This window comes from Gopherus evgoodei, chromosome 7 (genome assembly GCF_007399415.2).
Source record: "Gopherus evgoodei ecotype Sinaloan lineage chromosome 7, rGopEvg1_v1.p, whole genome shotgun sequence".
NCBI lineage: Eukaryota > Metazoa > Chordata > Testudines > Testudinidae > Gopherus > Gopherus evgoodei.
The window spans coordinates 5,875,289-5,902,927 of NC_044328.1; the positions used below are offsets into that span (position 1 = coordinate 5,875,289).

The window sequence follows — 27,639 nt, forward strand, 5'->3', positions numbered from 1 at the left end:
AACTAATGGGGTGTAGGGAGTAGGGTGATGGTGAAAAGGATAAGGCACTTCTGCAGGTACTTCTTTGCCTGCCCAATCCCAAAGGCATATTCCAAGATGGACTGCATCACCTAAGGCCAGAGGCACAAAATGCTGAGGCCTGGGGTTTTCATTTACTTCTTTATTCTAAGGGTTTTCCTGGCAGTTCACTGGTTTCTACCTGTGCCAGCACAGTGCAGCATTTTTTTCGGTAAGTGGCTGAGTTGTCAGAACGAGAGCAAAGTTAAAATGGTCTTATTTTCAAAAGTGACTAGTGATTTGGGGTTAGTCCATTTTTTGGGTGATGAACCTGAGACACTTTAAGAGGCCTAATTTTCAGAAACCGCGGGGCACCTGCTCTCTGAAAACCGAACACTTCCTCTTCCACTTATACTTCCTCACTGTTCAAGCTGTGAGGGAATGTGCTAGGTGCTTCCAAGCCAAGTAACGACTTCAGGGCCCGATTCCCACTTCATGCTGTGTAACTTATTGGTTAGCATGGAGCCAAAGCAACACCCAAATAGAGAAATGCTAGCGTTGACTCAGAGTCCTTACCCCAAAAAGTTTTGCATCTAAATTCAACATAACATGAGGGAGGGTCATAGATGGAGGGGAAAGACAGGGAGAAGGGAGAGAATGACATAATGGCATCATGTGATTACTCAAGTAAGCACCTGATCCAATGTCTACTGAAATGCAAGGGAGTCATTCCATTGACTTCAATGGAAGTCAGGCTCTAACTTATGCAACACATCTTGATAGTTCCCTAAAAAAATACTGTTTCAGATTACTATTCCTTCCTTTTCCTTCACATAAATGACAGACAGTTAGAACTGAAATCATGTTTGCTCCCTAACCAGGGCCGGCTTTAGGGCGATTCACTCGATTCCCCCAAATCAGGCCCCATGCCCCTAAGAGGGCCCCGGGTCGTCCCTAAGGACCCTCCACCAATGTGCAGTCGAAGGCACTGGCAGCCAATAGAGCTGCCGCCGAAGTCCCATCGCTGTCTTCGGCGGCAGCTCAATCGCTGCCACGGAAGAAGGATCCTCCACCGACGTGGGCCACAAAAGGGACTGGCAGCCAATTGAGCTGCTGCCGAAGTCCCACTGCTCTCTTCAGCGGCAGCTCTTTCGAATCAGGCCCCACAGTGCCTAAAGCCAGACCTGTCCCTAACCATCTCATGGATAAGAACATAAAAATGGCCATACTGGGTCAGACCAATGGCCTGTCTAGCCCAGCATCCTGTCTTCCGACAGCGGACAAAGCCAGGTGCCCCAGAAGCAATGAATAGAACAGGTAAACATCAAGTGATCCATCCCCTGTAACCCATTCCCAGCTTCTGGCAAACAGAGGCTAGGGACGCCATCCATGCCCATCCTGGCTAATAGCCATTGATGGACCTATCCTCCATGAATGTATCTAGTTCTTTTTTGAACCCTGTTATAGTGCTGGCCTTCACAACATCCTCTGGCAACGAGTTCCACAGATTGACTGTGAATTGTGTGGAGAAATACTTCCTTTCGTTTGTTTTAAACCTGCTGCCAATTAATTTCATTTGGTGACCCCTAGTTCTTGTGTTATAAAAAGGAGTAAAAACACTTCCTTATTTATTTTCTCCATACTAGTCATGATTTTATAGACCTCTGCCATCTCTTAGTCATCCTTTTCCAAGCTGAAAAGTCCCAGTCTTATTAACCTCTTCTCATGTTGAAGCTGTTTCATACCCCTAATCATTTGAGTTGCTCTTCTTGGTACTTTTTCGAATTCCAATATCTCTTTTTGTGATGGGATGACCACATCTGCACACAGTATTCAAGATGTGGGCATACCAGGGATTTATATACAGGCAATATGATATTTTCTGTCTTTTTAATTATTTCTTAATAAAATAATAATAATAATAATAATAATAATATTTCTTTCTTAATGCTTCACAACATTCTGTTTGCTTTTTTGATGCTGCTGCACGTTGAGTGGATGTTTTCAGAGAACTATCCACAATGACTCTAAGATCTCTTTCTTGAATGGTAACAGCTAATTTAGACCCCATCATTTTATCTGTATAGTTGCGATTATGTTTTCCAATGTGTATTACTTTTCATTTATCAACATTAAATTTCATCTGCCATTTTGTTGTCCAGTCAGCCCATTTTGTGAGATCTCTTTGCAACTCTTTGCAGTCTGCTTTGGACTTATCTATCTTGAGCGGTTTTGTATCATCTGCAAATTTTGCCACCTCACTGTTTACTCCCTTTTCCAGATCATTTATGAATATGTTTGAATAGGGCTAGTCTCAGTACAGACCCCTGGGGGACACCACTATTTACCTTTCTCCATTCTGAAAACTGACCATTTATTCCTACCCTTTGTTTCCTGTCTTTTAACCAGTTGCTGATACATGAGAGGATCTTCCCTTTATCCCATAACAGCTTACTTTGCCTAAGAGCCTTTGGTGAGGGACCTTGTCAAAGGCTCTCTGAACATCTAAGGACACTATATCCACTGGATTTCCTTTGTCCACATGCTTGTTGACCCCCCTCAAAGAATTCTAGTAGATTGGTGAAGCATGATTTCCCTTTACAAAAATCATGTTGACTCTTCCACAACAAATCATGTTTATCTATGTGACTGATAATTCTGCTCTTAGTTTTCCCGATACTGAAGTTAGGTTTACTGGCCCATAATTGCTGGGATCACCTCTGGAGCTTTGTTTTAAAAATTGGCATCACTTTAGCTATCATCCAGTCATTTGGTATAGAAGCTGGTTTAAACGATAGGTTACAGACAACAGTTAGTAGTTCAGCAATTTCACATTTGAGTTCCTTCATAACTCTTTGGTGTATACTATCTGATCCTGGTGATTTCTTATTGTTTAATTGATCAATTTGTTCCAACACCTCCTCTAATGACACCTCAATCTGGGCCAGTTCCTCCTATCTGTCACCTAAAAAGAATGGCTCAGGTTTGGAAATCTCCCTCACATCCTCAGCTGTGTCGACTAATGCAAAGAATTCATTTAGTTTCTCTGCAATGGCCTTGTTGTCCTTGAGTGCTCCTTTAGAATTTAGGATGTAAATTCTCAGTGCTATTTACCCAGAGGGATCAGTGAATTAGTCTCATTCGCAGGTGATTTCTTCTGTGGCTCTGAGAATTCTCTTATTTTGTTTTAGCTGACGCGTTAATTTAGTTAGTTTTAACTGATGAGTTTTATTAATGTACTTTCATTCGCCAACAGGCTGTGACAAATGAATCTGGTACCTTTAAAAATTGGATTACCAGTACATTCAGCTTTAGTACTGAAGAAAGGGGGTGGCTGTAACAACCATTTCAAACAATATCCATAAGGAGGATCTAATGTTTCTCAGATATTTCTGAAGTCATACAGATCATAAAGAGATCAAACTCCTGCAGGTTAACTTTGCATATAGCTAGAAAGCCTGAATGTGACTCATCAGGGTCATTTCTGAGTCAGCTCAATAGGTCAGGGTGCTCTAGAATCAGGCTATTGCCCTGAGGGAACCAACATGAGTGCAGAATCTGCAAATACATCCACCGCCTGCTGAGGTCTTTAAAAATCCTCTGGAGAACCCCAGAAACCTTCTTTGGTGATAGGCAGGAACGAACATTCTTTCTTGAGCCCTTACATATGTCATAATGTGTTAAGAACACAGGATGGGGAGTGCGACATTTCCATATTAGACAGAAGTTTATGAGAGATGAACCTAGCCCTAGTACCAGTGTAAATGCAGAGTAACTTGACTCATTTCAATGGAGTTACTTTGGTATAAACAAGAGCAGGGTCTGGCTCTGTGTTTCTATGGAACAAAGAGATTACAATCAGTGTGTGCCAATAAAAATGGAGATTCGAGGGAAAAAGACACAATATTTTACTAGTGGGATGTTGATTTTCTTGACTAGTAAATAACTGCATCCCTTCTATTATATTCATAATTAACACAGCCAAGAGAATGGGAAAAAATTTTCAAAAGTGCCTAAATTACTTAGGATCCACCAAAACTTTTAAAATTGGGAGTTGGGGTCATAACACAAAGGCACCTTCAAAAATTTACCCAATTGTCTTTAAATCAGCTTTGTAAAATAGTCCTGAAAAATGTAATAGACCACGCACAAAAACAACTTGCCTCCCTTTAGCAATTTGAGAATTGGGATTAGGATATTTACTCAAATAATAATTACTCAGCCTGGGCAAGGAGAATTTTGCCAGACTGCTCCCTCCTCTAATATTCTAGAAGAGAAGCCAGTGTAATCCAGCGATCCCTTAATATTTAAGTTCCTACTCCCTACTCCATCAATATTGCACTAGCTTTGGATAAGCAGACAGTACAAAGGGTTACAACAGAGGAGAAGCCTATGGTCTGAGCTGCTATTTCAAGTCCAGGGAGGACAGTGTTCCACCCTGTTCCTCCATACATTTGGTGTTCCATGTAGCCACATCTGGCTTTGCTTGAAGAAGTCCCAACATTACTCAAGCTCTTTCATTATGCGTTTATTACATTTATCTGGAGGGAGTATACAGATGCAACCTCTCTCCAGGAGACTATCAAAGCTGCTGCCTGGATCAGCTAGTACAGGGCATTAGTAACATGGGCAGCCATCCCCAGAACTACCTGTGGTTCATAACACGTGAGTGCCGGTAGCAGTGTCAGGCAGATCAACTGGATTCCTAAAATCTCACATCACAGTGCACACCCTAATCCAGGAGGCTAGATAACATTTCCCTTCTCTAGCCTCTCCTTCAGTCTTCCACATCTGGTATAGCTCCATAGACCTCTTATTTCATATTCACTGTCTTTATATATGCACTCAAAGCTTTTATTTTGGCCAGCATGATTCAAGCTGAGGGAGATTAACTGTGCCTTCCTCTCCTTGGAGTACCATTGCTGACATTCTTTCACTGCAAGGAGGGATCGTTAACAAGACATAAAATCTACCCCCTGTTCCCCCAATCCACCCTCTCCTTCCATTCAGGGAGACTGAGCATGCTGCATCTGCAGCAATCGCAGCCCCAATGGCCATAGCAGCAAGAACCCTGCAGTAATTAAACAGTAGAAGGTCCTGCTCCAACTTCAAAACATTTAGCCAGAAAGGAGGGGCAGGGGAAAAGGTGAAGAAAGCCACCCTATTTTGGATGGTTTAATTCCCTGCATTTGTTTAATTAAAACAGGATAACAACAGGTTTCTATTCCAGCAGCCTCTAAGGGCAACAAAATCACTCTACATGCTTGGGGAAATAAAAAAGAGTGAGGGAAACAAATAGAGTCCTGCCTACTCCAGGGCTTAACGAAAGATTAAAACGGAGGGCCTTGTTAACAATGGAAGCAAAGCAGGTTTTGGATGGCTTCTGCAGCTGGAAACCCTTTCTCATTCTGATCCATATGGAGTGTATGGCACAGAGGAGGTCTTTAAAACAGGAGAGTGTGTTGGCCCGGTAAGCAGAATGGACTGGTTTGGGCGGATTGTTATTCAGGGTTGCCAGAGGTGATATTGTTATCTGCTGACACCAAAAGAATGGAACAAAGTCATACATTTCTTTGCAGAAGTAGTAGCCTTGAAGAAGTCTAACCTGATGATTACTGCTCAGTTCCAGGGAAATGGAGATCTACTTGATGATGAATGGTATAACCCACGAGAGAACAACTCTTTTCTACCAAAAAGCACATGGTCAAGCAGAACATGTGAACAGGTTGATCAAGAAATCTCTACAACCAGCAGGCCTTCATTTCAACCCTTGGAAAGCAGGCATATAGGAATGACTGTGTGCCTAAAGGAGAACACCACACGAGCTGTTCTGCAGTCAAGATAAATTAATAACAGAGAAAAATTAAAACAAACAGTGTAGGAACAATAGATGATGAAGGAGCATGGAGCTAAAGCACATTCCTTTTGAGCAGAGAAAAGTGTCTGAATGAGTTTTCCATTCCATGCACACCAAGGACCATTCAGGATGCCTCCCTATGGTCGTGGAAGACAGGCCTGAAGACGAGGATGAATGGAACATTTCTAAACTGGAGAAACCCTGCTGTGAGGCGGAGTGGTATTATCCTCGTTTTGTAGGGGGGGAAAACGAGGCTCAGACATGTATTGACTTGCTCAAGGTCTCATAGTCAGTAAATGGCTGAGCTGACATTAGAACCACATCTCAACCCCCAAGTCCTGAGCAGAAGGCGAGCAGAAGGATAGCTGGTCTGGGTGAGAAGAAACAGCAACAATGGGGAAGGCTCTGTGGCAGTTGTGAGGTGGCTGGTTGAGGTGAGGAGAAGCAGCAGGAAGGCAGAGAGCAGACCCCAGTCCCCTCTCCTGGTTAGGGGGCTGAGTGGGGAAGGTGAGTTGGCTTTCTGGGGATCCAGCAGCAGGAGGCAGCCTAAGAGACTGGTGAGGAGCAGAAAGCTCAGCATGAGAGCAGGCTGTAGCAGCAGAACCTGCATGGACCTTACAGGTAAAGGGCAGAGACTGTGGGGTGCACCACAGGGAAAGTAGCCTGTACAACACCCGAATGAGAGCATGGAGAGAACCCTAACAAGGCAACTGACGGCGAACCGAAATGCCTGCAGCGTTTGCCTCTGAGTTGTGGTACACTTGGCACACTAGCAGATAACCACAGCACTCGATGACCCTCCGGGCCCCCTGGGTGAGGACAACCACACCTTATACTTAAAAAACACTAGAGAGCTTGAAGGAGGAGTCTAAGAAACAAGAAGACTTTTTATCAATACATTAGAAGCAAGAGGAAGACCAAGGACAGGGTAGGCCCACTGCTCAGTGAGGAGGGGGAAACAGTAACGGGAGACTTGGAAATGGCAGAGATGCTTAATGACTTCTTTGTTTCGGTCTTCACTGAGAAGTCTGAAGGAATGTCTAGTATAGTGAATGCTTACGGGAAGAGGGTACGTTTAGAAGATAAAGTAAAAAAAGAGCAAGTAAAAAATCACTTAGAAAAGTTAGATGCCTGCAAGTCACCAGGGCCTGATGAAATGCATCCTAGAATACTCAAGGAGTTAATAGAAGAGGTATCTGAGCCTCTAGCTATTATCTTTGGGAAATCATGGGAGACGGGGGAGATTCCAGAAGACTGGAAAAGGGCAAATATAGTGCCCATCTATAAAAAGGGAAATAAAAACAACCCAGGAAACTACAGACCAGTTAGTTTAACTTCTGTGCCAGGGAAGATAATGGAGCAAGTAATTCAAGAAATCATCTGCAAACACTTGGAAAGTGGTAAGGTGATAGGGAATAGCCAGCATGGATTTGTAAAGAACAAATCGTGTCAAACTAATCTGATAGCGTTCTTTGATAGGATAACGAGCCTTGTGGATAAGGGAGAAGCGGTGGATGTGATATACCTAGACTTTAGTAAGGCATTTGATACAGTTTCGCATGATATTCTTATAGATAAGCTAGGAAAGTACAATTTAGATGGGGCTAATATAAGGTGGGTGCATAACTGGCTGGATAACCGTACTCAGAGAGTAGTTGTTAATGGCTCCCAATCCTGCTGGAAAGGTATAACAAGTGGGGTTCCTCAGGGGTCTGTTTTGGGACCGGCTCTGTTCAATATCTTCATCAACGATTTAGATGTTGGCATAGAAAGTACGCTTATTAAGTTTGCAGACAATACCAAACTGGGAGGGATTGCAACTGCTTTTGAGGACAGGGTCAAAATTCAAAATGATCTGGACAAATTGGAGAAATGGTCTGAGGTAAACAGGATGAAGTTCAATAAAGACAAATGCAAAGTGCTCCACTTGGGAAGGAACAATCAGTTTCACACATACAGAATGGGAAGAGACTGTCTAGGAAGGAGTATGGCAGAAAGAGAACTAGGGGTCATAGTGGACCACAAGCTTAATATGAGTCAACAGTGTGATACTGTTGCAAAAAAAGCAAACATGATTCTGGGATGCATTAACAGGTGTGTTGTAAACAAAACACGAGAAGTCATTCTTCCGCTTTACTCTGCGCTGGTTAGGCCTCAACTGTAGTATTGTGTCCAGTTCTGGGCACCACATTTCAAGAAAGATGTGGAGAAATTAGAGAGGGTCCAGAGAAGAGCAATGAGAATGATTAAAGGTCTTGAGAACATGACCTATGAAGGAAGGCTGAAGGAATTGGGTTTGTTTAGTTTAGAAAAGAGAAGACTGAGAGGGGACATGATAGCAGTTTTCAGGTATCTAAAAGGGTGTCATCAGGAGGAGGGAGAAAACTTGTTCACCTTAGCCTCCAATGATAGAACAAGAAGCAATGGGCTTAAACTGCAGCAAGGGAGATTTAGGTTGGACATTAGGAAAAAGTTCCTAACTGTTAGGGTACTTAAACACTGGAATAGATTGCCTAGGGAAGTTGTGGAATCTCCATCTCTGGAGATATTTAAGAGTAGGTTAGATAAATGTCTATTAGGGATGGTCTAGACAGTATTTGGTCCTGCCATGAGGGCAGGGGACTGGACTCGATGACCTCTCGAGGTCCCTTCCAGTCCTAGAGTCTATGAGTCTATAATGAGAAGAGAGGACTGCAAGATGGAGGCTCTGTTATTCCACGTATTTATGCATGCTGGTCTTTCTGCCTGACCACAGACAAAATGCAAGGGAAGTGCTGTGAGGGATGCTGCCTAGAGATGGCAGACACACAGAGCCGGTGCTACCATTTAGGCAGCCGAGGCAATCGCCTAGGGCGCCAGAATAAATGGTGGGCGCCGTTTTGCCGAAGGGGACGGCAGGCGGCTCCGTTGGAGCTGCCGCAGTCGTGCCTGCGGACGGTCAGCTGCTCGCGCGGCTTTGGTGGACCACCCGCAGGCATGACTGTGGCAGCTCCACTGGAGCCGCGGGACCAAAGCGTGGGGCAGCGAAATTGCTGTCCGCCTAGGGTGCTCAAACCCCTAGCGCCGGTCCTGCAGACACACCGAGCCCCACGGCAATGTTGCTCTGGCACAGAACTTGTGTAACCCGCACACCTCCTGGCTGTGGTGTTCTGTCCCATCTAGTGGAACTAAAACCACTGAGAGAGAGAGATAAACGAGTCTGCTCTACAGACTTAGCTAAGAGCTAGGTGGCTTTCAGCTCATGTGGTAGAGACTCATGCACAGAGGTCCCAGGTTCAGTCCCGACTAGCATCTGTTGGCGTTACACTTGCACAAAGCGAAAGAGTCCCTTAGACATGTGAACCCCTAAGACTGTGGTTTGATCTGGCTGCCCTGGGTCTGAACCTTGGGACAAGTGGAAAACTGTGTCCCAAGAAGCCAATAAATGTTGCATCTGCAACCAGGAGTGTCTTATTTTAGGTGTCACCGAGTTCCACACCCATTTGTCACAGACTCCCCTTGCACCACATGGAAAAGTTGCTGCTCAGATTTGTGTGTTTTATCAGTTGATCTTGGTCTGTTTTATCTTTGTCAATCTTTCATCCTCACCCTCGACATAGTAGTTGGTGTCTTTCTTGCTTCTGTTCTGAAGGAAGGATTTAAGATGAAATATTTCTCATTTTTGTTTCAGCAAAAGACCACCCTGCTCCACAGAACAGCTGCAAATGGATATGAATCAAGGGTATTTCTGAGCACTGGTGAGTATAGGCACCAATGATGATGACCCTCCACCCATCTTAGGTACTTATATGGCCCCCATTTCTGTAGTATCTGAATGCCTCACCATTTAATGTATTTATCCTTACAACACCCCAGTGAGGTAAGGCTGCTATTATCCCCACATTAGAGATGGGAAACCCAGGTGCAAAGAGACTAAGTAACTTGTCCACGGTCACAAGGGGAGTCTGTGGCACAGCAGGGAATTGATTCAGAGGCTACTGCTCTAACCACTGCACCATCCTTCCTCAAAGACACGTTCACACATTCTAAAGGATGAACTTGTACATGGGAATGAGCATCTCAGCTACCAATGGCAGAGCGCTAGACAAGGAGCTGCACAGACCCTATTGGGGAAACGCTAATGCATATCCCAGGTCAGACACACAGGATATCTGAAATTAATTATTTTATCATACAGTCTAGAAGGGAAAAAAAAGTCAGATCCCTTGGTTTAACATGTATTGTATTTTAACTTTTTTTATTTATTTGGTTTTATTATTGTCAAAAAGAATAGTGTTTATAAAAATTACCATCCATTTGGGGTACTGTTATAAAACCTGCTGGAAGGGGGTACGTAAGTAAAACGTGTTGGGGTGAGGTTTTCAAGAGCACTCAGACTTGGCCTCACTGTTCCCATTGAAGTCAATGGTAAATCCAATGACTTCAATGAGAAGAGAGTACAACTGAGAGCTTTTGAAAATCTTACTGGAGGATCTATGCTGCAGTGATTGATACATCGGTGGTCGATTTAGCGGGCCTAGTGAAGACAAATTGACTCCTGTACTCCACCTGATCGAGAAGAGTAAGGGGAGTTGACGGGAGAGTGTCTCCCATTGATATCACATAGCATGGACCCCACGGTAAGTAGATCTAAGGTATGTTGATTTGAGTTATGCTATTCACATAACTCAAATTGCATAGCGTAGATCAACTTTTCCCTTTAGTGTAGACAAGGCCACAGTGTCTTCAGTGAGATTACTCACGTGTTTAAGTATCTGCACAATAGGGGCCTTAGTTTGCTCCGAAGGAGTGTCTTTTTTCTACAATAATCTGAGCGGTACTTGAAACATCTAATAATAAAACAGCAGCAGTGGCTTGGACAGAGGAGAGTGGATTAAAATCAAGAAGTATTCTGCATATCAGTAATTTAGGAAAATTCCTGAATGGCATCTGTGCAGTCAGGGAATCTAAAACATCCACAAACACAGGCTTCTAATAGGATAAGAAAAAGTCACCTTCACGTTTGTTAATTTCTACTGAGTTTTCACTTTAAGGTTCTAATGCTCTAGCACAGTGTTGCAATGTTTGTACTGCAAATATTTCAGGGAAATACTTTTTTGTGTAAAAACAATGTTCTCCACTGATATTAAAAATCATGGAAGCATTTCAATTGGTCTTAGGATCTGGTAAATGCTTGATTTTACAAAACAATTTTTGGACCAAATTTAACATGACTGTATCATCTTAAAATATTTAATTCAAATCAAAGGCTTTGATTTACAGGCTCTGTAAAATCTTTCCCTGAAGTCCAAGAGACTTTGACATATTTTCACTAACTTGCTTTCCTTTTCTTCTAAACGTGGCCCCTTTCCAAGAAAAAGGTGTCACTGAACAGTGATGGGATTTAATTTCCAATAGCAGACACAACCCGCAACACAAAATGCCTTGAATTTAATCACCAAATGATGCTTTAGTTAGTATATCTTGGGAAACAGATTTGAACCAATTTGCTCCTGATAAAAAGAAAATATCTAGTCCTGAGGTACCTCTGTTGCCACATCAAGCATTTACAGACTTTTAAGATCTATTTTAACCTTCCAGCTTTCATAGACACATTTTAGTGTCTGTTTGGGAAAACTGAGTGTGTCCAGACACACCAAGGGAATTTTGGTTTTATTTTTAATGACAATATGTATCACGTCTTATAGTAAGTCCACAAATCTCTGATATTTCACATCAACGAGATCTCCTGTACCTCACTATGCTGTGGATATACAATTTAGACATCACAGCTATGGGTACAAACAGAGACAAATTGGAACTCAGTCTAAATGCACCACAGTCTTCTCTCCACCCGCTGAGTACACACAGGAGAGACTTAAATGCTGCCCAAAAGTTTAGATGCTATGTCAAATGTACACACCGTCTGCATGGCACTGCACCAGATCCCATGGTTGATGCAGGCTAGTGAAACGACAGAGAAGCATTTATAGACCAAAAGCTTTACTTTGCCCTCTCTTTGACAGAGCTGGAAAAATTAAAAACTTTTCTAGGGCAAGCAAGCAAGCAAGCAAATAAATAAAGGAAATGGGAGACAGGATTAAGTTATATTGAACAATTGCATGATTGAATGAAAATCTCTGCACTGACCAAGGGTCTCTCTGCATTCCATCTAGTAAGCTACCTATTCATACTAAATCTGCAGTTCATACTAGCTTTAATTTTTAGGGTTTACTGGGGAGAGGAAGATGGCTGCTGTCCATGGACACTGCATGGCCATGCTGTCTGAAGCCACACTAACATAGAAGCTTTTCACCTTCATGTCATGGAATCAACTTCTTGAGAATATTCTGGGCTGGGGTGGGGAATCAGCCAGAGACACGACTCTGGCAGCATGGCTTTATTGAAGCTTGCAGCATGATGGTCCAAAGACCAACTGGTCTAGTGATCAGGCTGTGGTCCTACAATTTCAACTGGCCTAATCATCCCAGATGCGGTTCCAGCTGTGACCTCATTACTTCTGTGTGCTCCAACTCCTCCTCCCCAGAGGGCCTGCCCCTACTGAGGAGGGGAGGGAGAGAGACAAGGTAGGGGAACCCAGGCAGCATCTCTCTCTAAGCTACTAGTGTCCTTTAAAACTATTCTTCCACTGGGAACGTGCCCTGCCCCCGCTATGGGGCAGGGCCTCCCTAGCCCAGTATTGCTCTACTCCCAATCCTGGGTCAGTCTGGAGCCTGTAGACCTCATCACACAGCTGCAATACCGGCGAGCTAGGAAAGAACCATGGCGGCAAAGAATCCCTGTAGAGGCACAAAAGAACCCATGGCACAACACTCCCACCCCATCGTGCACTCATGGGTGTGAGTGTGTAGGTGCATCCATAAACATCCCTTTCCCTCCCCATAGAAACAATGCCAGGGACACACTATGAGATGAACTCTCCTCTGGGATACTTCCATGTAGGGGACAACCTGCCCTACATTACAAGCAGAGCTGGTCAGAAAAATTTGACCCAAACCAGAAACAATGCATCACTTCTGTCCCATTTCTCATCTGGCTCCTTTAGAGCATTACTTTGATCCTTCAGACCCTCAGGGAAGCAGAGAAAAAGTGGAGAAGCTGGGGTGGGAGAACCACGGGACACTTTCCCTGTAAACAGAGACGTCCTGCTACGAAAGGACTGTTCCATGGTAGCCTCAGTTGTTCTCCATGAAGCCTGACAGCTCCAGAGTTAATCCCTGGCAAATTGGAGGAGGAGGGGGTGACATTGTACTAAAGTAAATATTTATGTAGCTGGGGCCTTCCTTCCCTTCCTCTCCCCATCCTGCTTCTTTCCCTTTCTTAAAATGTCATAGATCAGCTGTTTTCATAATTGTTCAGGAAATAAACTCCCTGCTAGCTGGCAGCTTAACACGCTACACTATATCTTGCTGTGACTGCACCGTTCTCCATTTCTTATTGCCACACACACACACACACTCTCCACTTCTTATTGCCACACACACACAAACACACACACACACGTCACCTGAGAGGATGGACTTGACTGGAAAGGAACTCACAAAGGGCTGAATCTCAAAAGGATCAATGAGTGGCACAGTGTGATATAACACTCACAAGTCATTCCGGCAGGTCTGATTTAGGAACCGGTGTTCCCTTGTTCTATACGCCTCATCTGATTGCAGTCCTCAGAGAGCTCTCTTTGCAAGTACAGAGCCTACTAACAGTCCCTTCAGCAGCATTGCAGAGCCTCCTCTCTTTACTCATGGCAGAGCCAGGAAATCTGAGTATTTTTCAAGTGTGTATCTTTTCATCTTGTCTTTTGATAAAGGCTGGTTCTGTGGAGATGTAGCTAAAACGATTATTATCCACAGGAGTTCTCTGGGCAAGAGGAAGTCTGACACACACAAATCTGAACACTGCATTATGCTGGAGATCAGACTCGATGATGACAACGATCCCTTCTGGCTTAAGTATTTATGAATCTAACAAAATAGTATAAATATACCACTGGCGACAGTCGTGCCCTGGCAGGAAGCTGCATCAGATGCTCCAATGGGACACTCCTAGCTCTGGATTGTGACCCTACGCTGCGGTACACAAACACTAGAGAAGAAGGGGTTAAGGAGCTACTTTGGGCCCAGGCGGCCCCAGCCTGGTGCACCTGCAAAGACTGCACAAGGTGGAGGTGGAGCTTAAAAAGCAAAGCAGAGCGGCTTAGTGGCAGGCAGGCAGGGGAGGTAGCTGACTTGTGCGCTCGGCTCCTGGGAAGAAGTGCCCCAGGAGCTTTTGCTGCCTGTGGCTTGGAGATAGTGACCTGTCCAAGCCTCCAAAGGAGGGACTGGTGACTTCCAAAAGTCAGAAACTTTGATTTTTGTGTTCAGTTCTTTACTTTACCTTGGGGGATGAGGCGGCACTGGTATCAAGTGATCCAAGAAGGCACCTACACAGTCCCACCAAGCTGCACCTGGACCTTCACCCCACCAAGCCCCACTCTCCCAGCACCCGGACCCTACCCTGGCTGAGACCCCCCCCACCAAGCCCTATCCCCCCACACTCAGACCCCACTACCACCTTCACCTGGACCCCCTGCAGAATCCCATTGCCCCTGCACCTAGAACCCCACAACAAGGCCCTGTGCATCCACATCCCCCCACACACCCAGACCCCCCATTGAGCTGCCCGCACCCAAATTGCCCCACACAAAACACTGTCATCCCATACCTGTATCCCTCCACACTACACCCCTCCACACTTGCATCCTGCTGGGGTGAACCTGCCTACCCACACCTGGTGCACCTGGCATGGCGGGGCAGGGTCCCAGGGTGTGTCAGGGTGAAGTGCAGCCTCACCCCCAAGTCCCTGTCCCAGGAGAGCGGGGAGCTGCAGGATGATCTTTCACCTCCATGCAGCCAGTGGCCTGTGCTCCCCAGCGCCATGCTGGAGCGCCCACATTTATTTACTGACAAAAAATTTTTGCAGAATTTTAAAATATTGGGCACACGAAATAAACCTGTGGTATTGCAATGGTACTCAGCACATTGACTCCTCTTTATATAACATTTCACCGTATGGATTTGCACCTGACAGACTGTGGGAAAAGGTTCATCTGGGGGAGAGATCTGAACCCAGAGATGAAGATAAACCCTTCCATAAAACCACCAGTCTGAGGGTTTCATGCATGCACTCATAGCCTGGCTGCACACCACCCACTTTAGATTACAGACTTTCAGAGTGATTTTTAGAAAGTAATGATAGCAGTAGATGGGCTGCCTGGGGAAGTGATGATCCTGATGCAGCTCAGACTGCTTTTCAAGTCTATAATCTTGTTTACGTACTGCCTTTAAACATACGAATCAAAATTCAACCCCGTTTCTAAGTTAAAAAATTTGTGAATTTCCTTAAGCAATCTGCCCACTTGAGCAAATCAGAAATCTCTCCCCTTGCCTTTTCAGTCCTGAATCTAATTCATTAGAAACATTACGAAAATCCTTATTAGCTTCTGTATATTTTTTTAAAAAGATCTTTTTATTGTCTATTTTCCCTTAAAACTATGGCTTGGCAATCACAAAACTCTGTGAGCATGAGACCCAAACGGTACAGGAAAGACACGTATCCTGTTCACCCACCAGATCTCAACCTGTGTATAAAGGGCAGGTGCAAACCCAAGGAAAGTATTCTAAGATCACTGCTCTTCCAGCAAAACTGTTATTACCAGATTTCACCTGCCCCTCTGCAGCACTGTAAGAGAAAATATCAGTTGCTGAAAATTGTGGTTCAGACCTGTGGCATATGACATTTAAGGGCTTGTCTACACAAACATTTATTTCTTGGCAAGTTGAGGTGTGAATTTACCCCATACCAGCCTGCCACCAACTAGGTGTCCGTGTGGACCTTGCTGATGCGCACTGACAGTTTGTTCATGCACTTTGATCTAGTCCACATTAAAACAGCACCAGATCAAAGCGCATTAAGAATTTGTTATTGCCCGGCCGGAGGGTCTACATGGACAGTTAGTCCACAGCAGCTTAGTTGAGGGTAGATTCACACCCCAGCCTGCCACTAACTCATTATTTGTGTGGAGAAATCCACAGCTAGTCCATGGCTGCAAATTTAAGGGAGGTGCAATGAATTGTAAATAAATCATTCTCCCCTTCGTCCCCAAAACCAAATGTAAACATATAGGACTGCACAGAGTACTGTCAATTGGACTCTGTTCTCCTTAGCCTAAAATGATAAAGCCATTCTGCTCTGCTGTTTTGATGATCAGTGTATTTGAAATGTCTCACAAAAAAAAAAAAGGATCAGAGGAAGTCCTGACCGAAAGTTAAACACAATGGAAAAGCTGGAGGGGATCAGACTATTACAGGTTTGCAAGGATTTAAATGGAGATGCAGGCCCAGAGCCTCAGCTGGTATTAATTGGCAGCAGAACTCCCCTGATTTGATGGAGCTGCATTGGCAGGAGCGGCACCAGGGTTTCTGGCACCCTAGGCAGAATTCTGGGGGGAAGCATTTTGTGCACTCCCCATGGGGCGCGCAGGAGCTTCCGGTTCCACTCCCATCGCGCCACCGAGGAAGGACCTTCCACCGAAATGCCGCAGGCGATAGCGGCAGTCATTGAGCTGCTCAGTTGCCTGCCGCTCTCTTCCACAGCACGTCGGCAGAAGGTCCTTCTTCGGCGGCGCGACGGGAGCAGAACCGGAAGCTCCCATGCGTCCCGTGAGGAGAGCACAAAATGCTGCCCCCTGAATCCTGGCGCCCAAGGCGACCGCCTAAGGTCGCCTAATGGAAGCGCCGGCCCTGTGCACTGGGTGAGCCCAGCTGAGGAACTGGGTCAAATAGTGCAGGTTTTTTAAAAACAGGAATGACTAATGGATAAAATCTGAAAACTTCAAAAACCATTTTAAAAATTAGGCCCTGCTCCAGCAATTGGCTGCATGAGAGCAGACTGTGGGACTGGCAGAGAGCCCCGCTCACTGCAATAGAGCTCCATGCGGGCACCACAGCGTACCCGCATGCAACACATGGCAGGATCTCAGCCTTAAACAGTAAACAAACTCGCTTATCAATTCTTTCGCTATGAAGCTACTTCTCAGTCCAAGTCCTTACAACATTTCAAGCCACTAAAAGATTTTACTATGCTTCTGAAACAGGATCGGTATGCAAAGCAGAATACTCTCTTCTCTTATTCCATTACATGGTACTAATTAGAATTCAGGTCGCTGAGACACAATCCTTTCCTTCAGAAAGGAAGGAGCTGCCGTCTGAAAGCTATTTTTGCAGGTCCCTCAATAAGTAGCCAAAGGCACCACATGACCCTACATGCACAATAACTTTGTCTTCCAACTATAAAGGACTCAAGACCTAAAAATACCTCCGCTAAGTCTGGAATGAGTGATTTTTTTTTTCTTTTCAGATCTGCAATTCCACAGTCTGCTTCACTAAATAATGGTCATTTCCTCCCAGCATTCCTTGCTTTGCCTTCAAGCTCCAAACGGACAGGAAATCCATTCTACTCTCATTACAGAAAACAGGAGATGAATTTTCCACAATAGTTTCTTAACAAGAAAGAAAATTCTACTTTATCAACCAACAGGTACTTCTAAAACTGCAGCTTACCAGAAGGCAAAGACAACATCACACTTCATTAGATCATCAGAAAACTAGCACTTGAACTCTCCCAATATCTAGCAGTCCTTTCTAATATAGACTAGCACTATACTTAATATTAGCAATACAAGGCTTAGAAAGGATGCAAACCAGGAAACCGACACACACGTATTGTCAGTGCAAGTAGAACGTACACATTAAAGGATGCTATTTAGGTTGATTTAGGCCCACATGTTATTTTAAAAAAACATACACAAACAAACACACAGAAGATATGACCAAATCTAACTTCAATAGACATTTTATGGTGGTTTTTTATAACTTTACACTTCAGTTAAAACAATTTTTTTTCAGTGGCTTAAAAATCCTGCGCAGTGTTTGGAACACTCTGCTAGTCTCTCTAGGGTGCCACAAGGATTCCTTGTTGTTTCTGCTAGTGCATGAGGACCAGGAAGTGAAAGTAAGTTTAAACAGAAGTGAAACTAACTAATCTATTTTCATTATTCAAGCTCAGTGAAATGCAAAAAAGTAAACACTCAATGGGAACAGCAAAGCAGATTTTTTAAAAAATACTTTTCGTTTATCAAATAATCCAGGGTTTAATTATTAAAACAAATAAAGAAATATATTTATTTTTAAATGTTAACCTGACATTGACCTTTTAAGCTAAGAAAAGAGCCTTTAATAAGACAGCTCAGTTGAGTCTTCTTTTGTAATTTCTAAGGGTCCTTTTCATTCAAAAGTCCCACTGAAAGCATTGGGCATTTAGCTTCGGTAAAGTGTGAAGAAGGCATGCAGAAAATCCTTCCCAGGCAATGCAGACACTCAACTTCAGCAACATTTAACAAATTATAAAAGGGCAGATTCTAATTTTAAAGGATTTACTCCTGAGTTACATCAGTATGAGATCAGAATATGGCCCACAGCAACCAAACTTCATAATTCTAACCATTAGGATAACCTCATGTCATTTCCATTTATGTATGAAAATACCATCTCGAGCAGTCTGAAAATAATGCTCCATCTTCTCTCACCCTGCATAAAAATAACAGGACTGTGACACTTAATAATAAGTAACAGAGAGAAAACGGCTGGTGTTCACCGTGTATTAAATCCTGCTGCATCTGCAAACCTGTTCTAGTTCTTCACCTCAGCTTCCTCTTCCCCATATAACAGCCATTATTGAAAGAAAACACATATAGCCACCTGGGATGCAGTTCATTGGCAGAGCTACTTTTCTGCTGCAGCCTGCAAGTGTGGAGCTGAAACTGAGTCAAGAAAAGTTCCCACACAATATTTATTAGTGGTTATTCAAGCTACCTTTGCGTTGTTCAAAACAGGGAGTTACCAGACTTTGCTGCAAACATACTCCGCCTATGCCATCATTCACCAGATCCAACTATTCGGGAGGCATGCAAGTCAACAGCTCATTTGTTGCTACAGTCACACCTTTCTCTGCTCTCCCAGGCATGGGCCTTCTGAATCATGTACTGTAACTGAGCTGTAGTTTTTTTCTTCTTCCCTCTCATGGGACTTGGGCGTTAACCGAACTGGTTATTAAACAACAGGTTAAGTGAATTTCACTGCGGAAACAATAAGTAGAGAGGGGAAGAAGGGGAAAAGACTGGGATTTTCAATGGGGCGTAAGGGATTTAGGAGCCCATCACACAATGCTGCTGAATGGTAGATGGGTGTCTAACTCCTTTGGGCTCTGTTGACAATCCTAGCCCTGGCCCTTAGTGTCTTCTCCATGGCTATTCCCATGTAGAGACCAGGAAACTCTCCAAGCCTGCTCTGGAGTTTTCAGTGCATCCCATGAAGGGAGGTTCAAGGGTGGGAGGGGTTGGGGAAGACTTCCCTGCAGAAGTGAAGGCGGTTGGACTCCCAGACCAGCAGATTGGGATGGCCCATTCTTCGCACTGCACATCCCCTTCCTTTGCGCAGTACCTGTCTGCCAATTAGTGATGGGAAGCTCTCAACATTCAGAGGTTCAAACCTGACACGCATCTGAACTTTCAAAGTACACCTCTACCGCGATATAACACTGTCCTTCAGAGCCAAAAAATCTTAGCGCGTTATAGGTGAAACTGTGTTATACTGAACTTGCTTTGATCCACTGGAGAACGCCGCCCCGCACCCCCAAGAGCACTACTTTACCGCATTATATCCAAATTCCTGTTATATCGGGTGGCATTCTATCAAGGTAGCAGCGTATAGGTTCCCCCTCTGTGACACAGAGACCCTTTACCAAAGAATGCCCTGTACTTTGCAAACAGCTTTCACCTCAGCCCTGACATACTCACTACACCAAACATATGTCGTGCAGGATATTTGTTCATAAAGAGTAACACAAAAGGTATCTACAAAAAGCTTGCAACTTGCCAAGACTCGTGTTCCTGTGCAGCCAGACAGCTCTGCAACGCACTGAACTTTGGGAGGGTGGGGAGGGCGACCTGCTTTCTCCAATAGGAAAGCGTAGACCTTTTTTTTTTTTTCGTATTATAAACATTTGTTTCCACTACTCTCTCGTTTCTAGGTAAATTTTTCTTTTTTCTTAAATAAATCTCCTTTTGTTTTATTGTAAGAGCACACAAGTACTGTGTGTTATACAGCAATGGTGGTTTAAGGTAAAATTGGTAAACTGAGGTACACTGCTCCCTTGGGGGAGAGGATCTGGGATTTCTCTGAGAGGCCAGTGTCAGGGGCTGGATGTCACAGGGGAATGATTCAAAGGCACTCAGGAATTGGGATGCACCTACTGTTAACTCGCCTGGCAAAGGCAAGGCTGGCATACCCCAGAGGAGAGTGCCTGAGCAGCTGAAGGGCTTGTAGTGTCAGCTCCCTGACACCCAGCTACGAGACACAAGAAAGACGCCCTCTGGCAGTAGGCAGGGGATAACAAGATGACTCCCAGTCCTGGGTATCCTGAGAAGTGTGTCACTCTCCCTCCTACAATCATATGGGATCTTCCTCTTCCTGCAAAATCCCCCCCAAAACAGGCATGCAAATGCCAGGAGCCGGGCGTCCTCTGATCCTTAGAATGCCTGTATGGGGCGTCCCTGTTACTTGTGCCCCAAAATGAGTGCACTCCCTATTTCAGAAGTCTCGTGTGGGCTGTGATTGTTGTACAGTGCATTCTCGGGTACAAGCAATGAGGAGGAAGCCCTAGACATACCTGTCAGATTTAGCCTGGGTCTTGGTACTTTCAAGGTTGAGTCAAGACACTAATCCTTAGGCATAATTTTTCCTGAGTTGTGGATTTGAGCCGGCACCACTGCAGGTGATCCTGACTAACAAGGTGGTTCATTAATAGGTGGGGAGGAGCACTGGGGTCTCTTCCCAGGTAATTGATTTGGCACCTGAGAAACAAATCTAAAATTAAACAAGCAGAGGCATAGTTGCAGTGGAACCAGTAGAAGGGTGACTGGGTCCTGCTACCCAGCAATGAGAAATAGATGCACCTATTCATATCTATCTATACTGTTTAATTATGGCTAGCTAGGGTCAGATTCTATCCCCTCTTACATCCATGCATTCCTAATTAAATCACTACGATCACTGGATATGCAAGAGGCCAGAAAATGACCCGGTGCATTTAATGTTATGGAGTGACTGGTTCCTGGGGATGCACAGATCTGGGATTTTAGTTGGGGGCCTCCCATCTCAACTTTAAGAGAAGTGCTGACAAAGAAACATCTTCTTGGCAACACTGTTTTAGTGATTCTTCCTTCCTTTAGCGGGAGGAGTAAAAGTGGACAAGAGAGAAAGACAGAGAAGGGACAAAATGCCTCTTTGATGCAGACTCCACCTGAGAATAGTAGGGAGCTGTGGAGGGGAAGACTGGAACCTAATTGATACGCGGGTGTATCCCGAATTGCCACCTCGCCTACATTGTTGGGTCCAGCCTGCTTCCGAGCCTGCATGGCTCCCTGTGATATTCAGCAAGGTGGGAGGGAGTGAACTTCCCAACAGCAGGGAAGAATCTGGGAATCAAAAAGCCAATCCCCCTTGGCTGTGTGTTTTCCTTTGCACAGAGCAGGTAATGTGAAGGGGAGGAAAAGGAAGGGTGGTGAGGACCACCTCCCTCTTGGCCAGGCTTAAACAAACAACCTCTAAATGTCTCTGCAGGGCTCAAGTGTCACACAGGAGGGTTCAGGGCTCATTTGAAGCCTGGGCTCAACTTTTTCTTGTGGGAATCGGTGCAAGATACAGAGTCTCAAACTGGAGTGTGGGGTCAGCATCTGAGTACCCATAAAGCTTGAGGGTGTGAGCCCCTCTCTAGTCCAGGATGTGGCACATCTGAAAGACAAGCCACCTTCTTTACTGATGGCATGGGGATCTGTAACTGAACAGTCAGAGAGATCAAATTATCCCCCACGGTCATGCCCTATAGCATCCTTCAAGGCCTCTGTGTGAACAAATGGAGCTGACTTCTGTCCATCCAGGTTCTTACACTCTCTCTGACTTTAGCTTATGCTTATTGTCTACAGCAATGGAAATCTCCATGATTCATCTAGCCTTTGGGGCCACTGCTGCTGGAGGTGACACTGAACAGTACGGTCCCATTCTGCATGCATTCACCACTGCCTTCAACAGGAGCATGACAGAGCCACCCTTGCCTTCCACAACCTGAGCAAAAGGAGCGGCTCTTGCAGCTGATCATCTTTCTAGAGCCCAGTTTCCTTGGGCTGATGTGGTTTATGCTGAAATCTGTGTTTCTGGAACTGGGGATCATGAGTTTGCAAACGATGACCTTTTCTTTGTGTTGCAGTAACGACAGGAGTATGTGACTTAGCGCTTGTCTACACTTACTATGCTGCAGCTGCGCACCTGTAGCACTTACTGAAGACGTAGGTACTCCACTTCCCAGAGAGGTAGCAGTTATGTTGCCGGGAGAAGCCCTCCCACTGACATAGCGCTGTCTACAGTGGGGGTTAGCTTGGTGTAACTGCGTTGCTGTAGGGTGTGGATTTTCCACAGCCCGTAGCAATGTAGTTGTAACGTCATAAGTCTGTAGTGTAGATCAGGGCATAAAGGCAGCATATTTTGAACACCGGCTGACAAGGACATTAATGACATGCTGTTATAATGGGTTTGTCCACAATCCCCTCACTACAGCTGATCAACTTTTTTCATTTGAAATTTCTTTTCAATGAAAATCATCTTTTTTTCCATGAAAAGCTTTCATGGGTTTTTCTCTCTCTCTCTCTTTAAGTTTTCCAGCTTTTCAATAAAAAAGTTTTCCATGTCCTCTTATCCCCGAACACACACAGTTTCTCTCATATTCCCCCCTGCACTCCTTTTCCAGTGGTGAAATGCGAAAATAGGGTGTAAAGAAGACAACAGAAAAAATATACACCAAAAAAATGTGAATTATTTTTTAAAAAACCTTCGGGATATTTTGAGAAATAACCATACAATTTTCCTGACAGCTCTACCAATGGCAGTTTTGCCATGGGCTTCTGTGGGCCCCTTATGAACAAAAAGCAGCATCTGCACTGCCCCTGGCTGATCATCAATGGAATCAGTGCCGGAAAGCATCTGCCTGGAGAGCTTGGTGCCTGGCAGCAGCAGGAGAATTGAAAATTAAAAGAAAAAATGGAGGGGGGGGAATAAAACTCCAGTCCCCAGTGAACCCAATTCAGACATTCCCAGGCTGACAGAATTCAGAACGCTGTGACACATCGCATGCTTTTATTCTCAAAAACAGCAGGATTTAGTGCGGAAGGGCCAATCACTACCACTGCAATACAATGAAAATCACATGGAAAAGCTGCAGTTCAACAAACCAGCTATGATCAGCAGCAGCCTTTCCATCACCCTCCTCTGGCAGGAACCAAACCCCACAGCAAAAGGATGCTGCCAGAACAACAAAGACTAATTGCAATCTGCACAGACAAAGGGACGGGGAGCAGAATACAACAGACAAGCAAACTGTCTGGAGTGGCAAAAGGTTTTTTTTTTTTCTGTCTGTAAATTGAAATAAATCATTCTTATCCCCATTTCACAGATGGGTAAACTGAGACACAAGGTGATTACATGACGTGTTTGAGATCAAACAGCATGTCGGTGGCAGAGTCAGGAATTTTTTGGTATTATTATTTTTATAGTATTCAAATACAGGCAGGCACAATCTACAAACAGATAACTACTGTCCCTTCCCCAGCTAATGTTAGAAGCAATACGATGAGTGAAGGTAACAAATAGAAGTGAGGACATGGAGGAGGAACAATAATGATACTGCAATAAAAACACACAGTGATGAGGAGTCCTGACCTGCAGTCTTCACCCCTAAAGAAAACTCATTCCCAAATCTGGAAGTAGAACTCAGGAGCCCTGACTCTAAATTCCCCGCTCCAGCCACTAGAAAATATTCCATAACACCAGCACACAGTAATCAGCAGTCCTGCTTTCCAGCCTCCTACTCCTCCTACTATGGCCTACTGCCTCCCAGAATAGAGCCCAGACTCACCCCCTGCCCCCACTCCGCTCCGACCACTAGAGTACACTCCCTTCTAGAGCTGAAAATGGAATCCAAGATTCCTGACTCCCATTCCCATGTTCTAGCCTCTAAAGAATAGTCCTTAATTCTAGCCCAGTTGCTACAGCAGGTGATTCACATCAATGCAATCCCTTCCACTTCAGCCTTAATACGAAATCATATAGTTATTGAGAGAAGTCACAACCACATTACTTGTGGTTTCGGGTGTTTACATCCAGGAGTATTTGTGCTGTCATGTGCTCCATTCTTTCTTATAAGGCCTGATTTGGAGACATGCCAAGGACCCTCAAACTACAATCCGGCGTTTAGGGCACTCAACACCACGCAGAAAGAAGCACTCTGCACCATGCATGATCAGGCCCATAATAAACAAAGGGGATTGTGATGCCCTTGTAAAAGCAGGTTTCAAATACAAGCCTCTTTCGTGCCTGCTTTTTAATTAGGACAGTTTATAGCCAGGTATTTGTTTCAATAACCAGCCGCTTTGGCTGCAGAAATACCATGTGCATTCTAATTACAGCAGCTAGTTTATTTAACATAGTTTGACGTTGTTTGACATTTAGTGGAGTCACTCTTCAGAGCAGCTTGTTCCCTTACAAAGCTTCAGCACTGGTAAATCAAAGAACAGATCAGCAGCAGCTAAAAAAGGAGGAGGGTGTGAACTGACATTAAAAGCAGAACGGACATAGCAGCTCCTTGTTTAACAAACTACGGCAGCAGCATCTTCAAGTCTGGCAACATCTCCATGTGGGACACCAAGACAGAACGAGTTTGTTTTCCTGATCTTATATTTTTTCGCCTTTAGGGAAATACAACAATATCCTACCCTAGAGTCTTTGGAGGGTGGAAGGGTTAATGCTGTTGTATGACGGACAGATTGGTCTCTACTCCTCTATAAGGATCACCCGTCAATACCTCACCACCACCACCAAGGAATAGGGGCAAATTTTGGGAATCACCAAAGTGTCTATCTAGACTTCTTTGAGGGCAAACCACAATAAATTGGTCAATGACTGTTGAATTACAGGATGAATAACTCACCTGCAGAGGCAGATGTTAACATCTGTGTCAGCTTGGAGCATGAACATTAATAATTCTCCCATATAGAGGATTTTTCATCCCACAACACGTTAGAGTAGGAGGGAAGGGTAAGCATGATTAGCCACGTTTTACCACTGGGAGAATGGAGATATAATGTGACATTCCCAGGAAGTCAGTAGCACACCGGGGGATAGAACCCAGATTGCTGCCTCTGCAGCGCTGTGCTCTAACCAGAAAACACCACCGCCTCCATCTGGCTGCAAAAGGTCTGTAGGAAAGAGATCTGTTGCATGAGGAAAGCCGGTGCTGCCTTGAACACGCTGCAGCTTTTCAGAAGATCTGTGGAGGGTGCTGTCAGGCTGCGACTCCGAGGTTCACGGCATATGCATTTGCACTGTACTATTTCAAGGCCCTGCTTCCTTGCAAAACACTCAGCTCTTCTCCCTGAACAACTGCAGCAGCTGCTCAGCCTCAAATTGCATCAGTGCCTGCAATGTGTTCCTAGATAGGCCTTACCCTCCCACTACGACTCTGATTTAACTTCACTTTATCGCCCCTCAGGGAAGACACAGGATTCCATTTTTATAGCTAAAGGCAGAGTTAACCTTTTAATGGGCTTAGCCCCCTCCACTTTTGTGAAATTCAATGCAGCCAGCCAAACTTCTGACCAACAGCCAAAGCCATCTAGCTAAACAACAGAAAGCTGGTTTGGAACATGGACTTCAACAGTAAACTGTGTCCTGGCCCTTGTCTTCCGGGTGCCATCCTGATCATTCCCCTGTGACCTCGGCTGGAAGTGGTTGTATGAAAGTATGTGAAATTACTCTAAGGAGAGGCTATCTGTCATGCTCCTTACTCTTTCACTGAGCTGTAGAAGTGATAGTGTGTCAGGGCAAAGGGACATTTACTGGCCAGTGTCTCAGAAATTCTCACGCATGTAACCTTTTGTCAATTTCCTTGATCTCTTAGTGGGGAGTGGAAACCATAATTATTTATTCTTTGTTAAGGAGCAAAGGTGCACTCAGAACTGTATGAGACAAAGAAAGATAAGGTCTGTTGGCCCAGAGAAACTATGGGCTAGATTCTGTTCTCCTGACTCAGGCTGAATAGTTCTTAACTTCACTAAGAGTCCTGCTAGGGTGATCACCTTTTCAAAATGCAAAAATGGAACACCTGCAAGAGCCCTGCCCCCTGCTTCTGAGGCCCCACCCTCTGGCCAGGCCGGAGCTGGGCAGTTAAAAGAGCTACCCAGGGAGCCTGGGCCAGTATGGGCAGTCCCAGACCCTCCACCTGCCCTGGGCGGGGGGCAAGAGTGCACAAGAGCATCCCTTGGCCCGTGTCCCTGCCCCCTGGTGCTCCCCAGGCAGCTTTTACTACTGCCCAGCTCTGGTTTCTGGCCTAGCCAGTGGCAGGGCCTCGGGGGAAGAGGAGGAGCAAGGGGCAGGGCCTTATGGTGGGGGGGGGGCACTAAAACGCACCTCAGCCTCCACCACCACTGGGAAGAGGCTGGCGCCGCCCCTGAGCCTCAGGCAGGCGTGGAGCAGTGCCACAGGGAATCAGGGACACATGCTGTCCCAGAGTCATTCAGCCCAGCCCCAGGACTTGAAATGTAGAGTTAGGAACTGTCCTGCACAACTAGGGATGACTGGTCACCGTAAGTCCGTCAGAAGTCAATGGAGCTACATATGGTGTTCAGCCTAAATAAATGGACACCAGGAGATGTGTCAGGAGACCTAGATGACGGTGGCCATCCCATGGAGGCAATGTTTCCTGGCATGGTGGGTTTGCATTTGTGAGCCTCATGGAAGTGGGGATTTGAATGAAGGGAGGGTAGATACCTGGCAGCAAGGGATGCAGGGGGAGAGTCCAGCAATACGGGGAAGTGTGAAGAAGGCCAGCAGGTGAGGTTGGGAGAAGGACATGCAGGGAGGTGGGAGGTGGACTCTGTTAACGGAGCAAAGGGGGACTACAAACTGAAAGAAAAGCAGAGAGGTAGAGGGAGGCAATAGCATTTTGTGTCTCTGTCTCTTCTAAGCTTTCCTGAGAGCAGCGGGAAATGTCACTTTTGCCCTGTTTTCAAATAAGCCTCTTTGTACACACTAGGCCCAATTTGCCCTCTGTTGTAGATGCACAGCTCCCTTTAGCTTCAGTGGGAGCTGCATGGGTACGTCTGCAGGCTGAACTGGGCCCACCCTGTAGAAATATAAACATGCAGTTGCATTTGGTTTTGGCCATACATGTTGCATACCAGGGGTAGGCAACCTATGGCATGTGTCCAAAGGCAGTACGCAAGCTGATTTTCAGTGGCACCCACATTGCCCGGGTCCTGGCCACTGGTCCAAGAGGCTCTGCGTTTTAATTTAATTTTAAATGAAGCTTCTTAAACATTTTTAAAACCTTATTTACTTTACATACAACAATAGTTTAGTTATATATTAAAAACATATAGAAAGAGACCTTCTAAAAAATGTTAAAATGTATGACTGGTACGCAAAACCTTAAATTAGAGTGAATAAATGAAGACTCGGCACAGCACTTCTGAAAGGTTGCCGACCCCTGTTCTTTATGCTTTTCCACACTGGATTCCCCTTGATCTTAGTGCTGTAAGCCATTCTCACCCTATGGTTCTCTTTGGTTCAGGCTCTCTCTGG

The 27,639-nt window shown here is 45.0% G+C and overlaps 1 protein-coding gene across 3 annotated transcripts in view; it reads right to left on the bottom strand.

The window, feature by feature from the left end:
• The window catches only part of SH3PXD2A (SH3 and PX domains 2A), a 389,755-nt gene that overhangs the window by 257,312 nt on the left and 104,804 nt on the right, over positions 1-27,639 (bottom strand). The gene's annotated exons all lie outside the window — the stretch shown is intronic.